The following is a 25,981-nucleotide window of genomic DNA, read 5'->3' on the forward strand; positions in this document are numbered from 1 at the left end:
TGTGGATCTATTCTAAAGCCTCTTATCAACCAGTTGCATACAGCCTCAAAACTCCTTTCGGCAGCCCTAGCAATGCCCCTAGCCATACACTTGAACTCAGACAAATCTACCCCATTCTGACCACATCTAACATTGCCTTCACCGTAATAAAAGTCGAATATCAGCTTACTTGACATATCTGTTCACACATTAAAGTCCTGTTAAAATGCATTAAACTAAACACAATTGTTAACTATGTTGCTACATGTATAATAACTAAATAAACTTGTCATAAGGGTTACTACAACATATATACATACTAGATCTATACCACTAACTTCGTATTTTACTACAAACATAAAATTTATATATTGATTAGTAACTTGCAGCAATATTGTCCCTACTAATACCAATGTATTGAAAAATCAATGTTCAAAAGAAAAAATATTTACCTCTAGTCGAGTAACCAATCCGGCAGGGCTCCGCCACTTCCTTCTTACCCTCCCCTTACCCCTCTTTTTTTTAAACTAGATTTTAAGAAAATGGGATTTTCAAAGGGGAGGGGAGGCTTTTATAGCTGGGGCGAATAAATCGCCCTCCCCTATGGTGGGGAATGCCATTTTGCACCCCCCCCCCTAGGCGGCCCCTTCTCACCCTTCACTAATGTGATTTATCGCCAGTAGGGGGCCGCCTGTAAAATATGCACGGAGCGCCCCTCCAGGGGGACCCCTCTTGTCGGGTGCCACGTCACATTCCTCGCCCTACCATAGGGCGATTTATATGCCAAACCCTATGGTAGGGCTGGAGAAATATATTCCTGTAAAATTTTCATTTTGTAATTTTTTGTAAATCTTTTAAAAAAATATAAAAAAAAATTCCTCTGCACCATTACAGTTACATATGAAGAAACCACCATGTCACTTGCAATAAGGTGCTAGAAACCACCATGTCACTTGCAATGAGGTGCTCTCTTCTAGACTAGTATCCCCAGGCAATACCCTCTTGCCATTGTGGTGCTAACAAACTTCCTCCAACTCACGGTACATATGGTCTCCACTAACATCCACTTCCATCCATATTCACCCCTAACAGGCCACACAACTTTCACGACAAACTGTTGGACCATAAGATCAACATGTTGGACCGTAGGATCAACACCAAACATATTATGTAACCAACGTAGCACATCATACATAATCAATTGTTCCGGTGAATTAAAACTAATAGCGACATATGCATAGACGGTTAAAACTGCCCCATTGTCACAATACTACACAAGAGCATCATCGTAATAAACCCTAATTAACACATCACCGGACGTGACTGATAGAATACAACATGAAAAAATGTCCTATGTTATTATTTTTTATACATGCGGACAATATACTCTACAGTGTGTAACCAAATCCAATTGGAGTCCAATGCAATCAAGCATGCCACGGCCTTTATTATCCCGATTAGGGATGGCAACGGGGAATTCCCCGTCAGAGGATACTACATCAGACCCGCCTCCGTGGAGCCAAAATTCCCCCGTCGCTGCCCCCGTGAAATACAACGGGGCAACATTTGTTCCCATCCCCGTCCTCCGTGCGGGGAATTTGTCCCCACGGAGCCTCCGTCCCCACTGTCAACAACTCAGCATGTACATTCAGCTAAAGAACAAAACATAAATCCTGGATCAATAGTAAACATCCACACATAATATGCATAAGCTCACACAAGTTCACGAGGATCGACAAAAAACATATTCATGAGTGGCAAAGCTCACAGCTCACATATAGGATGCAACAAGCAGTAGCAAACTGCAACAACACAAGAATACAAAGGGACAAGCCGAGCGACGGATTGAATAGATCAAGCTGTAGAGGGAGGAGGCCGACGGCCAACATAAGCGACCAAAGGATGCTGACTGACAACGCCATGTCTACAACCTGGCAACGAAGGAGAGGAACCAAGGGAGCCGGGGAGCGAGGGCGACCGGGCAACTCGAGGCCTACCGCCTGCTCCTACCAGAGCATCACCGTGTCGGAGTTCCTTGGCAGCGGCAGCTTCGGGCGGCGCTAGGCACAGCGCGTGGGCTGCAGCTTCGGCCGCCGTTGCTGCGTGAAATCGATTTGGGAGTGGGGATGGGATCACGGGAGATGTGGGTGGGTGGCTAGGGTTAGCAACTAGCCATTGGCTTATATACTCAGTGATTGGGCCTAGTTTTTAATTGGGTCACCACGGAGAGCGGGGACAGGGGACGGTGAATCATACCTGCCCCCGCCAAACCCGATGGAGGCTAGTTTGTCTCCATTTGATTCCCCACGGAGAGAAAATTAAAACCATCCCCACCTCCTAATGGAAGAATTCTCCACGGGGAAACGGATAACGGAGACCCATTGCCATCCCTAATCCGGATTAACGCGGACTTGAAGTCTACTTAGCGTTTTAATATTGGAGCAATTGCATTCCTATTCCTGTTTTTAACTATGTGATTTTGTCCTCATTCTTTTTGACCGAAGATTGTGTTTACCCTTATTCTGTCAAAAGGCCTTAACGGAGTTAAATACAATGTGAAAAACATAAACACGATTTATGTCAAGCTGGTTTTCACCCTTATTTTATTTAACTAAATATGTGAAACACGTCAAAATCAGGGGGAAATCCTTCTCTAAATGGTTGATGTCAAAACACAAGCTAAATCACAAAGTCCTCTAAATAGTAAGGACAAATCTACAGGGGAATACATATTTTTAATACCGTTAAAGTCCTCTTGACGAAGTAGGGGCAAAATCAACTAAAGTGGATTTTCTGATATTCCAATTGAATGGATATGGTTTTTTTTCCTTTTCACCAACTAATGTGGGAATTTCTAAAATTTTCAATTAATTAATGTGGTACTTTCCATATATTTTTTCCTCCTATAGGATTATTGTAGAGGCCATGGTTATTGAGGTGTCAGTATAGCGTCGCCATAGTGTCGCGAAGGCATCGTGGCGGTCAGTGGCCTCCAAGGCGTCCTGCCGCCATGGCCGCAAGTATGGCGTCTGCCTTAGGGCTAGGGCATCACGATTGCACTGTGAGGCGTCGGAGTGGCATGAGGCGCCGCTACATGAGGATCGCGTGAAATTTTCGGGGCGGGACATGAGCCCGCCAATCCCAGGCGTGCTGGCGCGTAAGTCTAGCCACGTGGGGGCGAAAATAAGCCCGTGAGGCCTAACAGTGGTAGAGAAATAGAGGGAAAAGGGAGAGAGTGCGCCCTGTGTAAACCCTAGATCGATCCATCACGACGGCGCATTCAGGACCATCTCGTGCGCAGCCCTCGTCATCACGCGTCATCGCCGGCTCCACCGCAACACCATCTCATGACTCTGTCATCACGGTGCCTCTCCTCCATCTCAAGGTACACTCCTTCCTCTTCAATCTCTCTCTGCTCTGCGTTGCTCTGCTCTTCCTTTTCCTTTTCAATCATCAATCTCTCTCTCTCTCTCTCTCTGCTCTTTGCTCTGCTCCTTCCTCTCAATCTCTCTTTTTTCCTTTCACCCTTTGCTCGGCGCTGCTCTCTCCCCTTTCTTCTCCTTATCTGCTGCTCTGTCTCCCTCCTGCTCTGTTTCTTTACAGTGCTCTGCTTTCCTCCCTTCTCTACACTCTTTGCACAATCCCCTTCCTGGCTTTCTTTATAGTGCACCCGAACACCTAGCTATGCAATTGGAAAAGGGAAGATGGCAGCGACAAGGTATGCAACTATGCATACTCTACTGAATTTCTGATTTAATTTGAAAAGATAGGATGTGTGTATGGCGTTGCCACGCCATACGCCTTAACGCTATGGCTGTAAGGCCGTGGCGGGTCGCCATACCGCCTTAAAAACAATGGTAGAGGCTTTTAAGAGAACCACTAATTAGTACTCCATCCATCCCAAAATATAAGAACATAGGACCGGATGAGGCATATCCTATTACAATGAATCTGGACAGGCTATGTCACATCCGATCCTAGGTTCTTATATTTTGGAATGGAGTATAAGTATAGATAACAAATATACGGTTTGCAATCCCTAATTTGTGTTAAAATAAAACCTAAATAACAACTAATGTATAATCATAGGGCAATAAAATAAATATTAGCAACCCTTAATTTGTCCTAAATTAACAATTAACACATTGATCCTGGCTTTCTATATTCCCTAATGTGGACTAATAACCTAAATTTGCAATCCACATGCATAATTTTGTACCATGATATTTCAACATTATTCTAAGACAAACTTTACATCCTATAAATAATTATAATTTCACTTATCAGATGTTAGGAGCCAGCCCGTAGCCGTGCTTGACGTGATGGCAAGGCTGCACACCTCGCCGCCACGGAGTCGTGGTGGAAGGAACTAGGGTTTAGGGATAAACTTCTTTCTTACTTTATTTCTCTGAATCGAATGGCATATATAGCCTTACAATAGAACTAATATGCTAATCAAAAGGAAATAACAACTTCTTGCTAATCTAAACTGAAACTCCTAACTTGATGCAAACTTATCCATGTGGCATGCGATCCCACGACGCCTGCTCCAGCTTCTCCTTCCGTCCTCTTTTCTTGTACGTTAATCCCCACATAACATCATAGCATAACATTGACAAACAAAATTCTACCTCCACTGGACATCCATCCCCACTGGCAGCTTGCCGACCCAATGGTGTAGCAGGGTTTACCTTAGCGGGAAAGGGGGTTACCGTATACTAGCAGCAAGCCCTATAACCGCGGTAACCTAGGAAAATATATGGTGGAAACTACATATGTAGTGGAAACCTGGAAACTAACGTTGGATCGAAAAATAGACGTCTAAGATTTGTCCACGTCATCACGAGTAAAAATTTTACTCGTAAGTTTACTTATGAGTAAAAAGTTTACTTGGAGCAAAATTTTTACTCATGGTGACGTGGACGAATCTTAGACGTCCATTTTTCGATCCAACGGTAGTTCCCAAGTTTCCATTGCATACTTTCCCCGGTAACCTTGCGGCTAACAATGGGAAAACCGGACAAAATTTATTGAATTTTTTTTTAACTTGATAGGGTTACCGAGCACTTACCGTCACCATACTCTAGAGATAAGCTTGATTATCACGGTAAGGGAAATCCTGTAGTGTAGCCTGGTACTGATGTCAATCCCCAATGTTGTGCTCCGCTGCCTCAAGCCCCCAACCCACCGTACACAGCCACCGATCACACCAAGACCGCCCCAACTACCTCTGTCTATGATGAAAGTGAAAGCCACGAGAGCGCGCGATCCCTATCCATGCTTTAGTTGTGCCATGTCGTACTCGTTGGGTGTGGCAGCACATGCTTGGGCCTAGTCGCACGGCCCGTGTGAAAGGGTCGAAAGTTCGACCACCGAGTTCGACATGACCCATTGCCGGGCAGTCGAACCGACCTTGTGCGATAGGCTGTTGTCCACCTATGTGGCACCAAGATGTCCTATGTGGCACCAGCCTGAACAGCTCATCAGTTGCGACCCGTATGATATGCCCATGTTGGCCTGACTAGTTCAACATGACCTGTATTATAATTACACTAAATCTGCGATTTTGTTCAACCGATTGACATTTCTGCAATTTTCCATTTACAGATAATATTTCTAAAAATAGGGTTTGCCAAAAAGGTGCCAGAACTACTATTTTTCAAAAATGAAAACTATCTTAGCGATTTGCCCTTAAAATTATATTATTTCCAGAAAACAAATCACAGGAAAGTCTCCAAAATAGTGGCAAATGTCCAGAAACTAACAGGAGCAGAAGAGTAAAAGTTCTACAGATTCAAGGAGTAGGATGGGTGTGAGACGGACCTGAAGGAAAAAGATTAGCTTGTGGAGGCCTCTGAGAAATGGGAGGAGCAGCATATTTCGAAAGCTGGGCTGTGATATCACAGAGGATCTGCTGCCGCCGCTGCAACTGGGATAGGAAATGCTGCTGTTGCTGTTGCTGTGCCAGTAACTCCTGTTGCTGACCTAACATTTGATCAATCGTGATTTTCAATTGAGCATTCTCCGACGTGGAAATTGGCGGTGTCCGAACCCAAGAAGGTCCAGCACCTGAATCATCCGTAGGCTCTGTAGATTCATCGTTATTATTAGACCTGAAGGTACAGACTAGATGGTACAAGTGTCAATAGCCGAGTTACCTTCAGAATGTACCACACTTCGCTGGATATAGATTTGCTCAATATTTACGCCATAGGTACTGAAGATCATTATAATTTTGTGAACTCTCAGATCAAACTTTTCAAACTTGACTTCAACTACCTTAAGTTGCTTAGATGCAAACGGATTTTCTGTTGGGTCGTAGCTCCCTTCATTTTCCATCCAATTGACAGGTCCCTGTACCAAACAACATGAAACATAAATTAAATGACTCAGTTCATGCATGATACCTTTAAATAGAGATATCTACGAGATGCACAAAATGTATACCTCGCAAAGTTGAAGAGTCAGCTTCTCTAGAACAGGTGTATGTTGCAGAAAGCATATCAGCTCAACAAGATCAATTGCCACAGACCACTCATTGAGTAACAACGTCTTCAACTTACCAAATGTTGGACACCACATCAAATCTCTTCTGAATATGAACTGGACAATAATAAGAAATAGCAAAGTATTAGACACACGAAGAAATAATCATTTAATCACAAACGGACCATTGACTACCTCACTAAACCATGATGGTATCTGGTTCATGAAATGCAGATGAGCTACGATCATGTAAGGGAAATAGTTGGGCAGAAATAACAAGAAATGTTAAGATGAACGTGTCAACATACCACTCTAGGTTTAGCTATCAGCTCCAAGCTTTTAGCCTCTGATAAACCATCAAGTAGCACGCAATCTCCGCTGCTCCCCCCATTAGCACCACAATTATCACAGGCATTATCGTCGCATGAACCCCCAAATTCTTCTTTACCACAATGGTCATCACAGTCAGTGAGTTTTATAGATGCCGTTAATAAAGATGGCATACTTTCCAGAACAGGAGTGCTCCCCCAAGGCTCAGTTAGCTCCAGTGCGACAAGACTTGGGAGTGAAATTCGAGTCCGGGGATAGGAAGAAAATACACAGTCAACTGCGGTCAGCCATTTCAGGGATTCAGACAAGATCTCTTCAGCTTCAATATGGCAATTCCTCGTCACTAGTTCCTCAAGTGCTGGGCAGCTCGAGAAATTGAAGAAGTGGTCTTTTAGCACCACATTGGAAAGCTCCAATCTTGTCAAATGCCGGGAGACTAATGCCAGGTTTTCCATTTCAAAGCTGTTGTTATCAATGCTTAGATGAACCCGAAGGTCTCGAGCTTCACACAGCAGCACGTGGCGAATCCACAGGTTAATTTGTGGATCATCCTGGCTCCGGAACGTACCGAGGTTTATCTCACACGCATCCAGACGCGCGCTGCGGTCACGGAGGAGCAGCAGGTGGTTCACGAACCTGTTCAGCCTCCTGACGCCGCTCCGGTTGAGCACCCTCCCCTCGCCGGTAATGCGCAGGACGGGCATGGACTTCCACAGGTGGCGCCAGCGCCTCGCGAGCGCGCCGGTCCGCACGGCCTCCGGCAACGGCAAGAAGGGCAGCACGTGCTGCAGGGCCTCGTCCGGGAGGGCCGCCTCGCGGTCGCGGGTGCAGCATTACGTCGAACAGGTGGCGAGCACCAAATCTGGAGAGCACGCAATGGGGGGAGTAAAGAACATGGAGGAAGAGAGCACAAGAGATGGATTCCTCGCTGCATCCTCCGAAAACCGAACAAATCTTTAGCTCATAGATTTGTTTACCTGTGGATCTTGGATTTGAGGCCAGGGCGGAGTGGTTAGCAAATGGCGCCGCCTCCTTCCCCGACGCGGCGGCCGGCGGCCACCTCTTGCCGGTGCCGCCGGCTGGTGGGAAGAAGCAGGAGTGGAAGACTTGGCACGGTAGATTGGGCTCCCTGCCTAGGTCCTTTATGTTCTAGAAGCTTCTCGAAGAGTAAGCAAATCCAAGACGAAGCCGAGAAGCAAGTCGGTGAAGAGGAAGGGGATAGAGAGGTTTTGGGGATTTCCGCGACCGGTGAGCGGCGATTTTTTTTTATTTTTTTTATTTTGTGACGGTGGAGAGCGGCGATTTTTTTTTTTTTGAATGGGAGGATTTGGGTGGATAGCACATGGTGATGGCACCTTTTTTTTTTTAAGGTGTTTGATTGCTCGGCGAAGACTGGATAAAGAGTGGCCCGAAGGAAGAATATTCTACTCAGATGTTGGATGGAGGGATCCGGCAGAATCGATCCGATGTGGCCGCCCGAGCGACGGATAAGTGGGATGAGCGGTCGCGTCACCTCCATGGAGAGAGAAGGGGTGACAACGACGCCAATGCTTACCCGGTGACGACAACGACGACGAGACGTTGCGGTTGGTGAGCGTCGCGTCGGCGGGAGGAGGGAGTGGCAGTGAGCTCGGAGATCCAACGCGGGAGAACTTATAATTTTTCTCTGTATTGAATTATTTATAGCTAAATAAGAATAATAGGATCTAGTTATATAATTTTCATGATATTGAATTATCGTTCCGATCAAAATTAATTGTAGTTTCATGTTGTTATTTATAAGATTATATTTTCTTTATCATTGATGCCAATTATAATATATGGTTTAAAATTCTAATTTAAGTCAATGAATGTTATTTAGAACAAAACATTATCTAAAAATGTTTGTGCGTATCTAAAAATCCCCGAAAAAAATATTATCTAAAAATATCTAAAAATTTTCCCAAAAGTATAATTGGCGTATGACGAATCGATGGGGCTATAGCCTATAGCCACCTTACGTGTTGGTTCTCCCGGTGGGCTGTGTATTTTGGGACGATTTAAATGGCGTACTGGGCCAGACTACTCACGAGCCGGTGGGCTATAACCAGAAAATCGGCCATTAAAAATTCGGTCCAAAATACCCCCTCATTCCAGCTAGCGTCTATGGGTAAAATAAAGTGAAATTTGGTTAAATTTCCAAACCTACAAAGTTTTGAGGGTATCCCGAGTTTTGAAAAAAGCCGTAAATAAAAAGCTAAGCATGAAACTGTCCTAGACCGGATGCAAGAATGAAAAGACAATGCCAAGTTCATAAATCGCCTCAACATTCAATAGCTTACTCAGCTTCAGTCTTCCATAAGAAACAAAAAAGAGAAAAACACAGCTTCAGTCATGGCACAAGATACTGCCAAGATATCTTTGCAAAAGTCGTTAACAAAATCTGGATCAAAACTTGAGAGCTAATAAAATCTAGGTCCAGCCACATCTAGTTATCTACACAAAGTCGTATTACCAAGCCTCACCAACAGGTTTGGAACAGATTTTTAACACTCCCATTGGTTTCAGACAGCAACACCTGGTGACTGCAAACTTGCTCTACATCCATAGCAAATTAAGGAGACCGGATATACATGGACAGCTCGGATGCTTGGTAGCTCTGCCTTGGGATGAATCCTGTCCAAACGAAATTAAAACCTGTTGGAAAAAGATGAAAAAGCCGCAATGCATTCAGAGGTGTCATTTCCTCGGGGGAAAAAAAGAGGAATGTGATTACGATAAAAATTCAAGAAACTGGTAAGTCTGTAACATGTACGCAAGTTTAATAATCGAAGTGTGGTGGCAGGATAGAAAAGGGGACCCATATATTCACTAGAGAATCAGATCTTCACATGTTTTTACGAAATAGATCAGGCTGGCAGCAAATTCAAAAAAAAAACTATATATTGAATGCTGCAGAAGTAAAAAATCACAAACATTTACAATAATGTCAGTTGGCAACAATAAAATGGTGTGCACAGTTATATGACATGCAGCCTCGCAGATGAGGGACTCAGATCAACTGAATGTAAAATGTGATTGTCAGATTGTGATATGTTGTATGTAATTCAACGCAAATGCTTATTGTGCATCTGAGGGTAAGTCTGCCGATTAAATGCATACAGTATATTCTGTACCTTTTTCCCTTCATCAAATATGAGATTCTTCTGATTCATTCGATTGGTTGTTTGTTATATGAATAGAACCCCAGGTAAAGTTGGATATTGAATGATTCTTTTGAAGGGAAAGGGCAGGAGCACTGTTTAATCAACAAAGAATCAAAAGAGGTTTTGTTCAGGCTAATTTTGCAAGTGCTTGGCTCTTAAGCCCCATGCCCCCATTCCCGAAGGTCTACACTCTCAGTGGCAGTAATGATACAGTGGAAAATAAATTGTGCGTAAATTCATATTGGAGATTCAAATCTAAATAAGGTTGGCAACTTATCTTGTGTCAATGAGATCTAGATTGTCGGAACTTTGTCAAAATGAATAGGAAGAGATAGATAGAAGCCCATTTAGATAAAAGCAAGCGTAGATAACTTCATATCTTTCTACACAATATTAATAACCAGCATGACATTGGAAAAAAAATTGGGGAAGCAGAGGCACATTGTCATAATGGCAGTGATGCCCAAGAGAAGGCGCATGGCTGGCAGAGGTGGTAAGATAAGGTATAGACCTCTTTCTTTGCTTCATCATCTAAGGATATGACGGTTGGCTCATGTGCCTGCTCTCCACAGTAATAATAGTCGATACTAAAATACAACTACTAATAGGTAAGATACTCACGCAACTGAAAAGTCTAACTTAGTTTATGTTCCAACAGTCGTGGCAGTAGCATTGATAGCTGTAGCCTCATAGTTACTCTAGAATTTCTGAATTTCAAGTCAAAATATAATATTCTCAAAAAAGTCAAAATATAATGGAGTTGAGTATGTGTTACAGTTTTACTTTAACATATATTATACCTTGGTTAAAAATAACATTTGCAATTACTCAAGTAGAGAATAAAATATTAAAATGTATAAGTATAAGTTCTCTCACCAACTGTGAGGATTTCCAACTTTTCATTACGCACCTAACATGAATGTGCCCAACTTATATATATATATATATATATATATATATATATATATATATATATATATATATACAGGAAAATGCAGATTTGCACTCGGGTTCACATGTACCTATAATCTACACCGTTGATGTGTTCCAAGATTCGTGTTGCAAAATGTACCAAACCTTAACCAAATGAATGCTTACTATAGGGAGGAAAGATGATTAGGATTAGGTTGGTTCACAATATGTATAACATGTATGTTGCATTTTTTACCAAATAATTTTTTCAATAATAATCATATATGACATTTATATATCTAGTGCATTGTATTTCTCTAACCCTTATTTTGTTTATAACATGATATCTAGTCAAAATGAGAAAACAATATATCTACTATATCATAAAATTGTCATCTTGCAAAAATGATATTTTCAAAATGATATATATCCTTCCATCAATAACTACATAAACAAGATAATTTATATAAACAAGGTAAACTACATAAACAAGTTTTGCATACAAGAAATACAAAAATTACATAAACAAGGTATTTTACACTTGTAAAAAATATAGTATAACGTAAATATCATGCATGTTACATTTTGTTAGCACCTAATATACTTGCCCTAAGATTCGTGCAAGCTACATATAGGGTGTAGATTGTGGGTACATGTGAACTCGCGTGCAAAAAATCCAACTCCTATATATATATATATATATATATATATATATATATATATATATATATATATATATATATATAGATATATATATATATATATATATATATATATATATATATATATATATATATATATATATATATATATATATATATACTCCAGTTTAGGAGTTTCTCTGCTTAGTTTTCAGATATATAAAAGAGAACAGTAGAAAAACAGGATGCCTGAAGATCGGGTATAGAAAACTTACACTCATATGATTCATTTGTTTGTTGAATATTAATTTTCTCAGGTGGAATTCCGTAGCTGTTCAAGGACATAATAAGTTTATGAACTTTCTTGTCGATATCTTGATATTTAACTTCAACTGTCTTAAGGTTATCTGATGCAAATGATTTTCCCATCGAATTGTAGATTGCTCTTGATCGCATATTGATGTCAGGTTTCTGCAGCAAGAAAAATATTATAATAAGATAAATCATCCATAGATGGTAAATTTGATAGCATACAATTATCTATGAAGAAAATAGATACCTTAGAAAGCTGAAGAGTGAGCTTCTCTAGAAATGGTGAGTGTTGAAGAATGCAAATTAGTGCACAGTTTTCAGCAGACTCAAACCACTGAATGAGTAATAAAGTCTTCAATTTGGTAAATGTGGGGCACCATCTCAAATCCCTTCTGAGAATAAACTGGACAGTTTTTTAAAGCAACATCAACTCAAGGTTAATTTTGAAGTAAAGTTGTAATATAATGAAACGGTTAGAAGTTTTTGGCACTTAGTTATAGTAGATATGAATTATAGATACTCAGCTAAACAACGTACCAAACAATTACATACAGCCCATGCCATATTGTACAAATTTCTTTAATTTACAGATTAACTCATAGACTACGGATATTGCATGAAGTCGTGAGAGAATTAACAACAATCAGTAACCTTTGTCAAAATATTTTGAATATACAGCATGCTAGTATGCACTGAATGATCATATACAGAAACTTCGTATTTTTATGGTATATATGGACTGTCCAAACTCCAAAGTGACACTTGGAATTTAAAGCTCAAACTAATTTGACATATGCAACTTATTAAATGTAAGCATTTAAATATTTACTGATAAAATATAGTAGTAGTAGTAAGCGTACCACTTTAGGATCAGCTATCAACTCCAAATTCGAAGCATCAGCCAAACCTTTCAGAAGCACACAGCCTGCACTACCATCATCAATGCCATAACAATGCGTACAACCAATAGGACAATACCCAGGGTCACTGCTGTAACAATAATCCTTACAGTGGTAGCCAGACAGTATAACTTTTGCTGTTACCAACAGTGGCATATCTTCAAGGAAAGGAGTTCTACCCTTGAAAGCTATTAGTTGCAGGAAAAGGAGACTTGGTACAGAGATAACTGTCCTCCCGTCTGACTTTAGCTTGCATTCACAGATGCTCAGACGCTTGAGTGATTGGGAAGAGATTTTGTCAGCAGATATGGTGCATTTGGTCATCTTCAGCTCTTCCAGTGCCGGACAGCTCGAGAAATCAAGAAATTTGCCATGAACACTCATACCACCAAGCTCCAACGTAGTCAAGAATCCAGAGACTACAGGCAGATCGATGAGCCGAAGCCCAATGATATCAAGAGTGAGCACCCGAACTTGGCACGACAAGACATACCGAATCCAGAGGTTCGCGAATGGCGCGTCGTGCTTGGAGTATAAACAGAAGGCGAACACGCAAGCTTCCAGGGGCGATCGGTCTCGGAGGAGCAGGAGATGGTCCATGAACTTGTGGATCGCCTCGTCGGCGCCGGTGACGCGCAGGACGGGCACGGACTTCCAGAGGTGGCGCCAGCGCCGGGCGAGCACGCACGTGCGCACCACCTCCTTCGACTGCAGGAACGACAGCACGTGCTGCAGGAGCGCGTCCGGGAGCGCGCCGATGTGGTCCCCGCCGCCGCCGCCCTCCACCGCCGCCTTCTTGCTCTTGGGAGACATTCCGTCGAACACTCTGCGCGCGTCAGGCGGTCAGAGCAAGAACGAAACCTGCGGGACGAGACCTCAGCAATCTCACCGACGCACACGCAGCGCACGCACACGCTCGCGCTCGCAGTGAAAGAGATCGGCGAGACACGGAGGTTGAGCGCCGTCGGCGAGCCGCGGGCCGGCGGGCGCCGGCGCACGCGGTGGAGGAACCTAGATAGGCATGATCATCACTCGTCGGAGGAGGAAGTGTAAAAAAATGGAGAAATACGGTCGTACGTGCCTACGTGGGTCCTCTGGGAGACTGCAACACATCATATAGCAGAGTAAATTTTAGAAAGCTACAAATATTTTTGTTAGGCTACACTCTTTTCGCATACTTATACTTATTAGTCAAAAATTTGAATTTTTAATCTTAACTAAATTTGGAGTTGATTTTAGGATTTTTTTCATCGAAGTTTATTTTTCAGCTTTTTCTTTTAGATCATGTATATAAAAGTTTTATTCATAAATTATTTTTTCTTTGTAAATATGCCGTTTGGGACCCTAAACTATCGATATGACCGCAACTATAATTTACAAATACTTTGTTCGTCCCATATAATTTCATTCGTTTCATATTATAAGTAGTTTGATTTTGTCTTAATTAAAAAAAAATTTAGATGTAGGGCGCTCTGCCCAAAACTGTTATATACAAAACTAATTTCTTGCTAACTCCACCAGATGAACAAAGCAGAGTTCGCCCAATAAAAAACCATAATTTTTCCAAGTACTGCTGAATATGTATATACCGATAGATTTCATAATCCGATACCTGCCTGATTCTTGCTTGGTATCATACCTGCTTTACAAAGTAGTTCTTTTTTTTTTTCCAAATTCCGCAGTAGTAATCCAGCTTGTGCGTCGGTCCAAAATAAACTGAAATTTGATCAAATCTCCACAAAATACACAAAGGAAAGCATGAAACTGTCCTAGGGCATCGCAAGTTTATAAATCGCATGAACATTCAGTTCCAGTTCAGTAGCTGATCCAGCTTCAGTCATCACGAAAGATACTACCAAGTCAGGCCGTTAACGAAACATGGAGTAAGACTAATACCTAGTAGGTAGCTAATAAAACCACGTCCAGACACATCCAAGCAAATCGTATCAATAAACCTATGTTTCATTCCCTCAGTTGGAACCGATTTAAAAATATCCCCATTGGTTTGAAGCAGCAATACCAGATGGCAAATTAAGGAGAATTTAGATACATCGACAGCCCGGGTCTTCCGCAACTCTGCCTTGGCATGAATCCTGTCCAAACGAAATTAAAACCTGTAGGAAAAAAAAAAAGAAAAATGCGTGCAATGGATTCAGAGAGGTCCTTCCTTGAAAAAGAAAACAGAAGTGTCAACACGATTAAAAAAAAGGCAAAATAGTTCACCTTACAATAACAACACAAGAAATACATGTAAGTCCGTACACTACCTTTTTTTTTTATCAGGATCTGTACACTACCTGACATTGTTGACTTTATTCGGTCTTTCTTAGTTATGCAACTTTGTTCACTATTTAACATGATGATAATATCTCCCCGCAAAAAAAAAAAAACACGATGATAATATCTAACAAAATTATAATATTATAGAAGTACTTGTAAAGAAAAATTTACACATGGTTTTTATGTTTTCAAACTAAAAATTTACACATGGCTATTACTGTTCAAAGTTTCGAAAGGTTGACCAACTAAAATCAACAGTGTATATATTTAAATTCGAACGGAGTACATGATAATAGTTGAAGAACGGTAGAAGAACAAATAAGAGGAAGCACAGATCCACTAGATAATCAGACCTTGATACGTTTGTACGGAATAGATCATGCTGGCAGCAAATTCAAACAAAATTAACTCATATAGAATGGTCCAGGACTAAAAAGTAACAGACATTTACAATAATATAATGTCAGTCAACAACAATAAAATGATGCCCATAGTTATACGATTTGCAAGTCAGTGACTCAGATCAACTGAACATAAAATGTGATGGTCAGATTTGTGATTACTGTAATAGTGCAATTCAAGATAAATGCTTATTGCACATCTGACGGTAATTCTGCCAATTACGTGCATACAGTATAACTCATTCACTTAATCACTTCAACTAATATGAGATTCGGTCCCTTCTTCTAATTCATATGATATTTTCTTCACTTCTTTAAAAAATGTAAATAAAATAACAAAAAATCGTTTGTGCATAGCAGGGTAAGGTTCATGAACCATATTTGATGGCATTCCATTAATTTGTGTTTGGTCCTTCATAATATGAATGAAACCCCAGGTAAAGTTGGATACGAAATATTTAGTTTTTGAAGGAAAATGCAGGAGTGCTGCCTAATCCATTAAACAGCAAAAGAGATTTGTGTGCCAACAGTCTTGATAGTAGCACTGATAGCTGTAGCCACGTGCACAGTGAAATACTCCCTCCTTCCCTAAATGTTTGACGTCGTTGACTTTTTTAAACATGTTTGACCGTTCGTCTTATTCAAAAACTTTTGTAAAATGTGTAAAACTATTTGTATACATAAAAGTATATTTAACAATAAATCAAATGATAGAAAAATAATTAACAATTACTTAAATTTTTTGAATAAGACGAACGGTCAAATATTTTTAAAAAAGTCAATGGCGTCAAACATTTTAAGATGGAGGGAATAATACTAGTTACTTGTAGAATCTCTGAATTTCAATTCAGCATAATTGGGGTTTATTAACTTTAATACATCTTATACCTCAATTAAATCTATACTTGCCATTACTTCACTATGGAATAATAAAATGTACAAATTTTCTCACCAACTGTGAGGACTGGGGACTCTCCCACTTTTCATTTCACACCGAACATGAATGTGCACAGCTTTTATAAAAATATTTTTCTACTGTTAAGGAGTTTCTCTGGTTTATTTTTCAAAGATGTAAAAGAAAAGTGTAGGAATACAGATTGTCAATAGAAAACTTACACTCAGAAAATTGATTTGTTTGTTGGATATTAATTCTCTCAGGCGGTATTCCATAGCTGTTCAAGGACTTCATAAGTTTGTGAACTCTCTGGTCAATATCTTGACATTTAACTTCAACTGTCTTAAGGTTTTCTGATGTAAATGGCTTTTCCATCGAATTGTAGATCGCTCTTGATCGAACATTGATTACTGATTTCTGTAGCAAGGAAAATATTATAATATAAGATAAATCATCCACGGATGATAGCACACAGTTATCTGAGCAAAACAGTTACCTTAGAAAGCTGAAGAGTGAGCTTCTCTAGAACCGGTGAGTGTTGAAGAATGCAAATTAGTGCACAGTGGTCAGAAGACTCAAACCACTGGCTGAGTAATAAAGTCTTCAAGTTAGTGAATGTAGGGCACCACCTCAAATCCCTTTTGAGAATAAACTGGACAGTTTTAAAAGCAACATCATCTCAATGTTTAATTTTTAAAGTAAAGTTGTAAACTTACTGATACGGTTAGAAGTTTTTCGAACTTAGCAGATAAGAATTATAGATACAACATGCAACCAAACAATTACATATCCCAATGCATATTGTGCAAATTTCTTTGATTTACAGATAAAACATCCAAACGCTACAGATATTGCATGAAGTCCTGAGAGATTTCTTTTTTCTTTTTGCGTGGAAGAAGTCATGAGAGATTAACAACAATCAGAAACCTTCCTCAACATCATATTTTCGATACACGGTATGCCAGTATACATTGTATGATACACAGAAACTTCAAATTTTAATATATGAAAATGGAGTTATGGACCATCCTAGGTGACACTTGGTATTTAAAGCTCAAATTAGTTTGAGGTAACTTATTAAATGTAAGCATTCAAATATTTACTGATGGAAAGACAAAAGTAGTAGTAAGCATACCACTTCAGGATCAGCTATCAATTCCAAATTCGTAGCATCTGCCAAACCTTTTAGAAGCACACAGCCTGCACTACCATCATCAATGCCATAACAATGCGTACAGCCAGCAGGACAATACCCAGGATCATTGCCATCACAACAATCCTTACAGTAGAAGTCGAGCAGTAAAACTTTTGCTGTTACCAACACTGGCATGTCTTCAAGGAAAGGAGTTCTACCCTTGACAGCTATTAGTTTCAAGAAAAGGAGACTTGGTACAGAGATTCTTGTTCTCATCTTTGACTTAAACTTGCATTCACAGATCCTGAGACGCTTGAGGGATTTGGAAGAGATTTTGTCAGCAGATATCTCGCAGTTGGTCATCTTCAGCTCTTTCAGTGCCGGACAGCTCGAGAAATCAAGAAACTTGCCATTTACACTCAGACGACTAAGCTCCAACCTTGTCAAGATTGGGGAGACTACAGGCAGATCAGTCAGCTGATGTCCACCGATGGCGAGAGTGAGCACCCGAACTTGGCACAGCAAGACATACCGAATCCAGAGGTTCACGATGGGCATGTCGTCCTTGGAGAATACATTGAAAAGATTCCAGGGGCGACCGGTCTCGGAGGAGAAGAAGATGGTACGTGAACGTGTGGAACGCCCGGGCGTCGCCGGCGCCGGTGACGCGCAGGATGGGCATGGACTTCCAGAGGTGGCGCCAGCGCCGGGCGAGCACGCAGGTGCGCACGACCTCCTTCGCCTGCAGGAACGACAGCACGTGCTGCAGGAGCGCGGTCGGGAGGAAGCTGATGCGGTCGTCGCCGCCCCCCTCCACCAACGCCTTCTTGCTCTCCGGAGACATTCCGTCGAACACCTTGCGAGCGTCAAAGGAGGAAAGAAACCTGCGGGATGAATGAAACCTCAACAATGTCACCCCGCACACGCCTGCACACGAACAGGACGAAAGATTCGTGGGCACGTCGCGCCATCACTTCACCTTGGATCACCACTCACCTGGCCAAGAAATTCACAGACCGGCTGAGAGGAGAGGAAGAGAACGAATCGATGATCAATGTGTATCTCTGATCGCGCGGGCTGAGAGGAGAGGAGAGGACGAAGACGACTCGATCGATCCTCGCCTCCTCTATCCCCGATCAAGGGCCTGAGATCCAAGGTGCGGCGACGGCGGTTGATCGCCGTCGACGAGCCCCCTGCGGCGGCGCGATGGAGAAACCTGGATAGAAATGGCCACTTGGACGAGGTTAAAACCGCATTTGCAGAAAATTACCTCCGTTTTAAATCGTTATTTCGAACTTACCACTCAAAATATATAAAAAAAAAATGTCACCATGATTATCACTAGAATAGCAATTTGCGAAATATATAAAAAAATAACTAATGGCAAAATTTGTAAATGTTCCATGTTAAAAATGGAGGAGAAAGACCCATCATGAATTTTGGAGGATTTTTTAGCTGTTCAATGGTAGTTGGAGTTTTGCACGAATTGGTAAATATTTTCTTGTTTTTGTAAATTATGAATTATGGACAAGTCTTGAGCAAAAAAAAATGTTAAATAGATTTTGGTAAGTTGTGAATCATTATTTACGTAAATTCTAGTTTCGTAAATTGTCCCTAATGTAGCTACTTCTTCACCTATTTTCCATTCTCAACTAATCACGATACTCTTATTTAATTTCTTCTTCACCTATATTCTTATCTTATCTCAGTCAGTCACAACTATTTCTCCAACTTAATCCGTCTTTAGAAGTAGTTATGATTTTTAATTCTTTTATTATTGTTTTTACAATAGGACTGAAACCGGAAAACCGATAACAGAGACCTACAAAGGAAAATGTTACCTACTCGTTCTAAAAAATGTAAGTTGTTTTAGTTTTCCTAAAGCCAAACTTCTTTAAATTTGTAGAGCAAAAACGTACCAAAATTTTCAACACCAAACAATTATGTGGATATAATGTAGATATTACTATATTTTCAGTAAATTTAGTCAACATTAAAGAAGTTTGATTAAGATGAACCAAAACAACTTACATTTTAAAACTTACAGTTTAGGACGAATGTAGTTATTACTCCCTCCGTCCCAGAATATAAGGAGTTTTAGAGTTGGACACGACTATTAAAAAATATGTAGAATTAAATGGGTAGATATTGTGATTGGTTGAGAAGTGGAGATAAGTGTAAAAAGTGAATGGTGGAGGGTTGTGATTGGTTGGGACTTAGAAAGAGAATGTTGGTGAAAAAGTTGTTATATTTTAGGACAAATCCTCAGTTCTAAAAATTGTTATATTTTGAGACGGAGGGAGTAAGTTTTAGTGATTAGGATGCCTTGCTAGCATGGTGGTAGGAGTGTGTAGGTTCAACCCAACAAGTCCACAACCACGTTCAACTCTCGGGAATGTTTTTGCAGCAATACTCCTTGATTGTTGAAAGTCAACATGCATACAACATTTTCTTTTCTACGTCGATACAATTCCTAATTTTCACCCAAGGAACCCTGTTTGCTACAGTTCATTCACTGCAAGAATCTTGGTGAAATACAGCGCTTACTATATTTTTGGTCTCCAGCATGGACAGAAACCAGGCACCAAGATGGATCTTCATCCGACATCTCTTCGTTCCTTATATGTCATCTATAGTTAATATGCGACATATCAACCCACAACATAGGTAAGGTCAAATTCGATATCTACATGTTATGGTAAAAGAAACAAGTTAAACTGAAACTGAAACTAGTTAATTAACATATATTCACGGTTATACTTGTAGAAGTTAATTAGAACTTATAGTTTTGTGAAATGATATACTGTCCTGTCAATTTTTTAAAAGAATCTTTTGGTAACTATTTAGGTGATATGAAAGAAACAAGGGAATATGAAAACACTTTCCTGACCAGACACCAACAACCGCAAAGAGAGCATTCATAACTAGCAATGTTATCCAACTTAAGTAGTCGATCTGTAGCAGGGTGCACGTACGCTTGATACAAAGCCATCTTGAAAAATATAAATGAGCTAATAATGCAAGATATTTTCTGTAATTTCTAGTTCATTCCTACTTCCTACAGATGAAACTGACAAGCATATGCCCAAGGTTGTAATAGCACAGCAACTTCACAGTTCACACTTGGGAACATAACAATTTCGTAATCCATCAACTTTTCTGGATAACCATCAGATAGTCCACAGACCACAGATATCAAAAATCTTGTTATGGTCTATGCTTGAGGCTGAAACCTGCCCAAGGTCCAGGCATAACTGAAACCTGAACAGAAGAAATTGCAATCAAGGAATAAACAACTCAGCCTGTACTGGAGTATTCAGTGATGCTTGACAGAAAAAGAAGCAACTTGAAGAGCAATCCGATGTATGGTGAGGCTTTGGACAATTTTGTGCTGTGTAATGTTGTGTCACCAGACCCTTAAGCTTTCGGTTGCTTTGAATTGGCTAGGTTTTTGACAATTTAATACTCCTTCCGTCCCACATTATAGGGCGTAAAAATCAAATTAAGTAACTTCTGACTAATAATCATACTAACCATATATATGCTAAGTATTATGCATGTTATATTACTATATTCATATTTTGAAGTGCTTTCATATGATGTTAATTTCATATTCGTTGGAAATATATCATGGAATAAATTAATGGTCAAAGATGGATATCCAATCAGAGATGCATTTTCATTCCCTTGAGAAGATATCCCCACGTTTTTTACATCTCATATAAATTGTTATCTAAAAGTTTAAAAAATGATAAGATATACTAGTATGAGATGTATCACTTCATAATCATGCAAGGATAAATTTGTTTTCTACTAACAAATTAAACTGAAACTAGTTAACATCCATTCACCGGATATTTGTTATTTTTGTTACAATAGAGATCGAATTTAAACTTGCATGTTTATATAGTGATATATCTCATATTAATTTATTTTCTTTTTTAAAAAAAATTATAACTATTTAGATATCATGTAAGAAACGAGGAGATATTCCCTTGAGGGATGAAAACACTTTCCCTGTCCAATCGTCATAAGATTTAGAAGAGACGAACCATCGTTAGCAAGACAGCAACACATATACACTTGGGATGAACTTAAAACTATCCTGCAAAATTGCACAGCGGCAAACATACTGTACATTGCTGAATAATCAACGAATAGTAGTTGCATGAACAACCCAAATCTTCTCCGGTTTATGAAGCAGATAGAAGAGGCAAGACCGCAAGAGAGAAATTGCAAGATGGGCTCTGGATGATTCCTGACTTCCTGCATAGTATCAGGGACACCAGTTTGATGGATATTGATCAATGGATACTGTAAAAAAAATCCGTTTGATTATAGGGATTTGTTATTGTTTTCCCTTTACAAGACTGGATACAGTAAATTTCTAACTTATATATTTTCAACCACCGTAATTCTAAAATTTATTAGGAATCGCTTTAGTTTAGCTTATCTGCATAAGCACGGATTGTATAAATGAAAGTGTAAAGAGTCTCAACAATTAACTTTGTGGCAGCCAACTACCGGATATTTTCAAATTAACTACTTTCAGTATGCGATCAACAATGAACAACTTACTTCAAATTATCCTTAAAGGTATCTTTCAAACAGTAAATGTTAAGTGATCAATTATATTGAAGAACTTTGGTCTTTCAAGAAATATAGTGGAGAACTTTGTATCAGTCAATTTATTCCTTTAGTAAAGCCATCACAAATAAGACTAATAACCAAAATGAATCTAAAAGATAATAGGTACAACAGGCCAGATGTTCTTACCTCTGCTTGTAGTTGAAACCTGTATAAAATTGAAGACAAAGAAATGCAAGACTTGTAGATATGAATAGGGAATTTAAGTTACTTGCAATTAATAATTAAGAAATTTATTTAGATCAACATGCAGCTTTATAAGAAAAGTCATTCATAGGATTCCAATTCCCATAGGAAATGGTACTGTTCATCCATTCGGAATGGGGGTTTCTTGCGCAGGAAAACTGGAGGAAACTTTCCTACAATGCTAATTTCGTAGTCGAACTGCAGAGAAAAACATCCAGTCTGACATCTTTGTTTTCGTTTCCATTGTGTAGGATGGAGGCAAATGCTTTGATGCTACTAATGCAAAGTTTAAGCATCATCAAGCTTCTCATTTAGTTTGTTCTTAAAAAAGCTTCACCTTTTTATTTAGTATTTGTTATTTAGGGACAAGAGCATTGGTTAACTCTCTAATCAACTTTGTATGCACTGTTGTTTCATGTGTTTTTCCTATGGTTTATTCAAACATCCATTCCTGTGAAATTCTTGCATTTTCAAATACTATGTTTTGTACATGCATTCCTATCCTATCCCTATGTTTTCCAATTCCTGTGTTTTTTCAACCCCGCATTCCAAACACCGCAAGTTATGCATTGGTAAACAAAAATTATTTGCCACAGCCAATCAGATATGTGACATATAATACACGCCAACCACATGAAGAAACACATTCACTAAATAATCATGTGATCAGATATGAGCACGTCTGAACAGGATCTAGATGTTTACAAATGCCATCAAAGGCTGGACAAAGGATGATATTTGCCTATGAGCATGCTTGCTTACAGTTTGCAAGAACAGAAACTGCACAGAACATCGCCAAGTGATGTCATCGCGTTATACAACTCGAAACTACTTGAATGTATAATTTGATCATGTGATATTCTTATGCATAATGCTTGATAATTAGATCCATGGATTATGGTGTCTTTCACTTTCTGTTCATGAAATATGGGGAGTTTCTACCTCTCTCAAACAATTGCTTCCCAAATATTTTCCTCACTGCATGGTTATAATATATAGATATTTTGACAAATTGCAGAAAAGAAGCATGAGGAGTATGATTAACTCACATCTTATTCTCACATTAACTTGGAGTGGTGTGACATAGGTACTCAGGATGTTGGAAATTTTGCGAACCCTGTCATCAACCTCATCACACATGAATTCAACCTTCTTAAGATGGTCAAATGCAAATGACTGTTCTCGTGGCTTGTATCTTTCAGTTGTTTGTAATGAATATGTTCGTACCTATCAAAAATGATACTCAACTGAATCGATCATGATGATAACTTGATAACACCAGCTATCCAAATAAGATATTTGTACCTTGGAAAGATGTAGTGTAAGCCTCTCCAGAATCGGTGAGTGTTGGAGAAAATAAATTAGTGCATGCAGGTTAGAAGTCACACACCAATCATTAAGTACCACATTCTTCAATTTGCTAAATGTAGGGCACCACTTCAAATCTGCGTTCAAAATACACTAGAAAAGGTATGGAGGAACAAGATAAAATAAGGTTACATGTTAGGATCTTTAAGAATATGATGCACTCATATTGTACTGAATATGAATTTCTATTATGGTTGAAATTCATCAAAACAAACAGAGGATGTAAGAAAATATAGGTAGATGTATCAATTTCATGCAAAAAAACACATATACTTTCAATATTGGATTCAGACCAAAACTATGTACTTCTGTGGGTTTTTTTTTCTTTTTTTCTTTTTGCAATAACATAGCATGACCATCATCAATGGACTTAAGTGGACAAGTGGATGATTTGGAAGAATGAAATTGCTGCTAACATGCGTCGGCATAACGCTTATTACGCATATCACATGTCAATGGAATTGTAATGATAGAGATGAATATGATGCTAGTAAAAATCGAAAGATAGTGAGGACTACAACAGAGGAAGCAGCCGTAAACTTACCACTCGACGATGAGCTAACAAACACAAGTTTGTAGCTTCTGACAACCCTTGGAGCAAACGGCTGATGCTTTTATCATTATCAGACCTAATACAACCAGTCCAACCCCATTTATCACCACAATCACAATGTAGTGACACGATTGCTGTCTCTAACAATGCTTTCAAGAAATGGAGCCCTGCCAGAAAGCAGAGTGATCTTCAGGGCAATGAGACCCGGCAACGACATCCGAGTGCGGGCATTCACCAAGAACGCGCAGTCTGTCATGACCAGACGATTCAGAGATTGGGATGACACCTGCACGGCGTCGATGTAGCAGCGGTGCAAGATCAGATCCAGAAGCGATGGGCATGAAGAGAAATCAAGAACTCTGTCGTTGACACGGACATGGGCGAGCTCCAATGTCGTGAGGTGGTGGGAGACGAGGGGGAGATCCGGTAGCCGCAGGCGTTGCTCGGAGGTGAAGAGGCGGAAGCGGAGCACCCGGACCTCGTGGCGCGCGGCGCGCCAGATCGCGCGGCTCAGGTGGAGGTGGTTGGACTTGGAGGGGAGGAGCCCCGCGAAGCCGAAGTCGATCTCGTTGAGGTCGAACACGAACGACTCCAGCCGCGGCGACGCGTCGCCGGGGCGGCGGAGGCGGCGGAGAAGGCCGTCGAGAACGCGGTGAACTTGGCGGCGGTGTCCCATCCCCCGGCGCCGGTGACGCGGACGGCGGGGGCGGACCTCCACACGTCGCGCCAGCGCCGTCCCAGCGCGCACGTCCGCACCGCCTCGTGCGCCGGGAGCAGCGAGAGGAGGGTGTGGAGGATGTCGTCCGGGAGGGCGCTGAGGCGGTCGGCGTCGCTCGCCGCGGCCGGCGCGTCTTCGTCCCTGGCATCGCGCTGGCGCCGCTTAGCCGGCGGCGGCGGGGACTGCATTCCGTCGAACGGTTGGTGCGCGCTCGTCGAAGTAGGAGAGGGAGCAGGTGTCCCATTTCCCAAGCCTACGTAGGGCTGGTTACTGTAGTTGTTACTATAGAAAAATAGTAATATTTTTAAACCAAGTTTATAGAAAAAGTAGTAACATTTTTAACCTAAGACAAATTTATTATGAAATTATATTCAATTATTAATTTGATGAAACTAATTTAGTATTATAAATATTACTATATTTATCTATAAACTTAGTTAAACTTAAAACACGTTTTATAACCGAAACAGAGGGTGTATTTATTACTCCTATATATGGTGATGATCATAATGGAGTGATAAAATAGATCCTAATGTATATGCATTTCCTTATATTTTGTTTTACACTAATGTTAACCTTGTGAGGACTATATGTTTAGGAACTGCATAGGTGCACCCATTTTATTGCTCATAATTTAATTTTTTAAGTTCTATAATTTTTAAGTCTATTACAACTAATAAAGATGGTCGATGATGATATAGTGCACTTATCATACATTCCTAAATTATGGTGCAGCCATTAAATTTGGATCTAGTTCACAACAATATGCGGAGCTCCACCTCCTCCTCCTCATGTTGCAGTGCTCATCGCCTCCTATACCATTAGAGTCTCTCCTCCTCTTTCCCTCACTCAGGCCGGGTTTGGTGTGTCACCGCTTTTCTTTACAATCAAATAATTATCCCCTCTCTCCTTCTAGGCGACCACCCCGCTCAGCCTAGGGTTTGTTGTGTCAGCACTTCCCTCTACTATTGAACAATTATCCCCTCCCTCCCACACGATCACCCAACTTAGCTGTCTGGATTTCAACCACGCTCACTCTCTTTACTCTTCCACA

At 40.4% G+C, this 25,981-nt stretch overlaps 3 pseudogenes; all 3 read right to left on the reverse strand.

Annotated features, from left to right (window-relative positions):
• Positions 1-1,609: 1,609 nt before the first annotated feature.
• LOC127754406 (uncharacterized) lies at positions 1,610-13,795 on the reverse strand (annotated as a pseudogene).
• A 547-nt stretch (positions 13,796-14,342) lies between these two features.
• Positions 14,343-18,645, reverse strand: LOC127754400 (MEIOTIC F-BOX protein MOF-like; annotated as a pseudogene).
• A 2,823-nt stretch (positions 18,646-21,468) lies between these two features.
• On the reverse strand, positions 21,469-25,151 carry LOC127754399 (MEIOTIC F-BOX protein MOF-like; annotated as a pseudogene).
• Between the last annotated feature and the right edge of the window lie 830 nt (positions 25,152-25,981).

Source organism: Oryza glaberrima, chromosome 11, assembly GCF_000147395.1.
Source record: "Oryza glaberrima chromosome 11, OglaRS2, whole genome shotgun sequence".
NCBI lineage: Eukaryota > Viridiplantae > Streptophyta > Magnoliopsida > Poales > Poaceae > Oryza > Oryza glaberrima.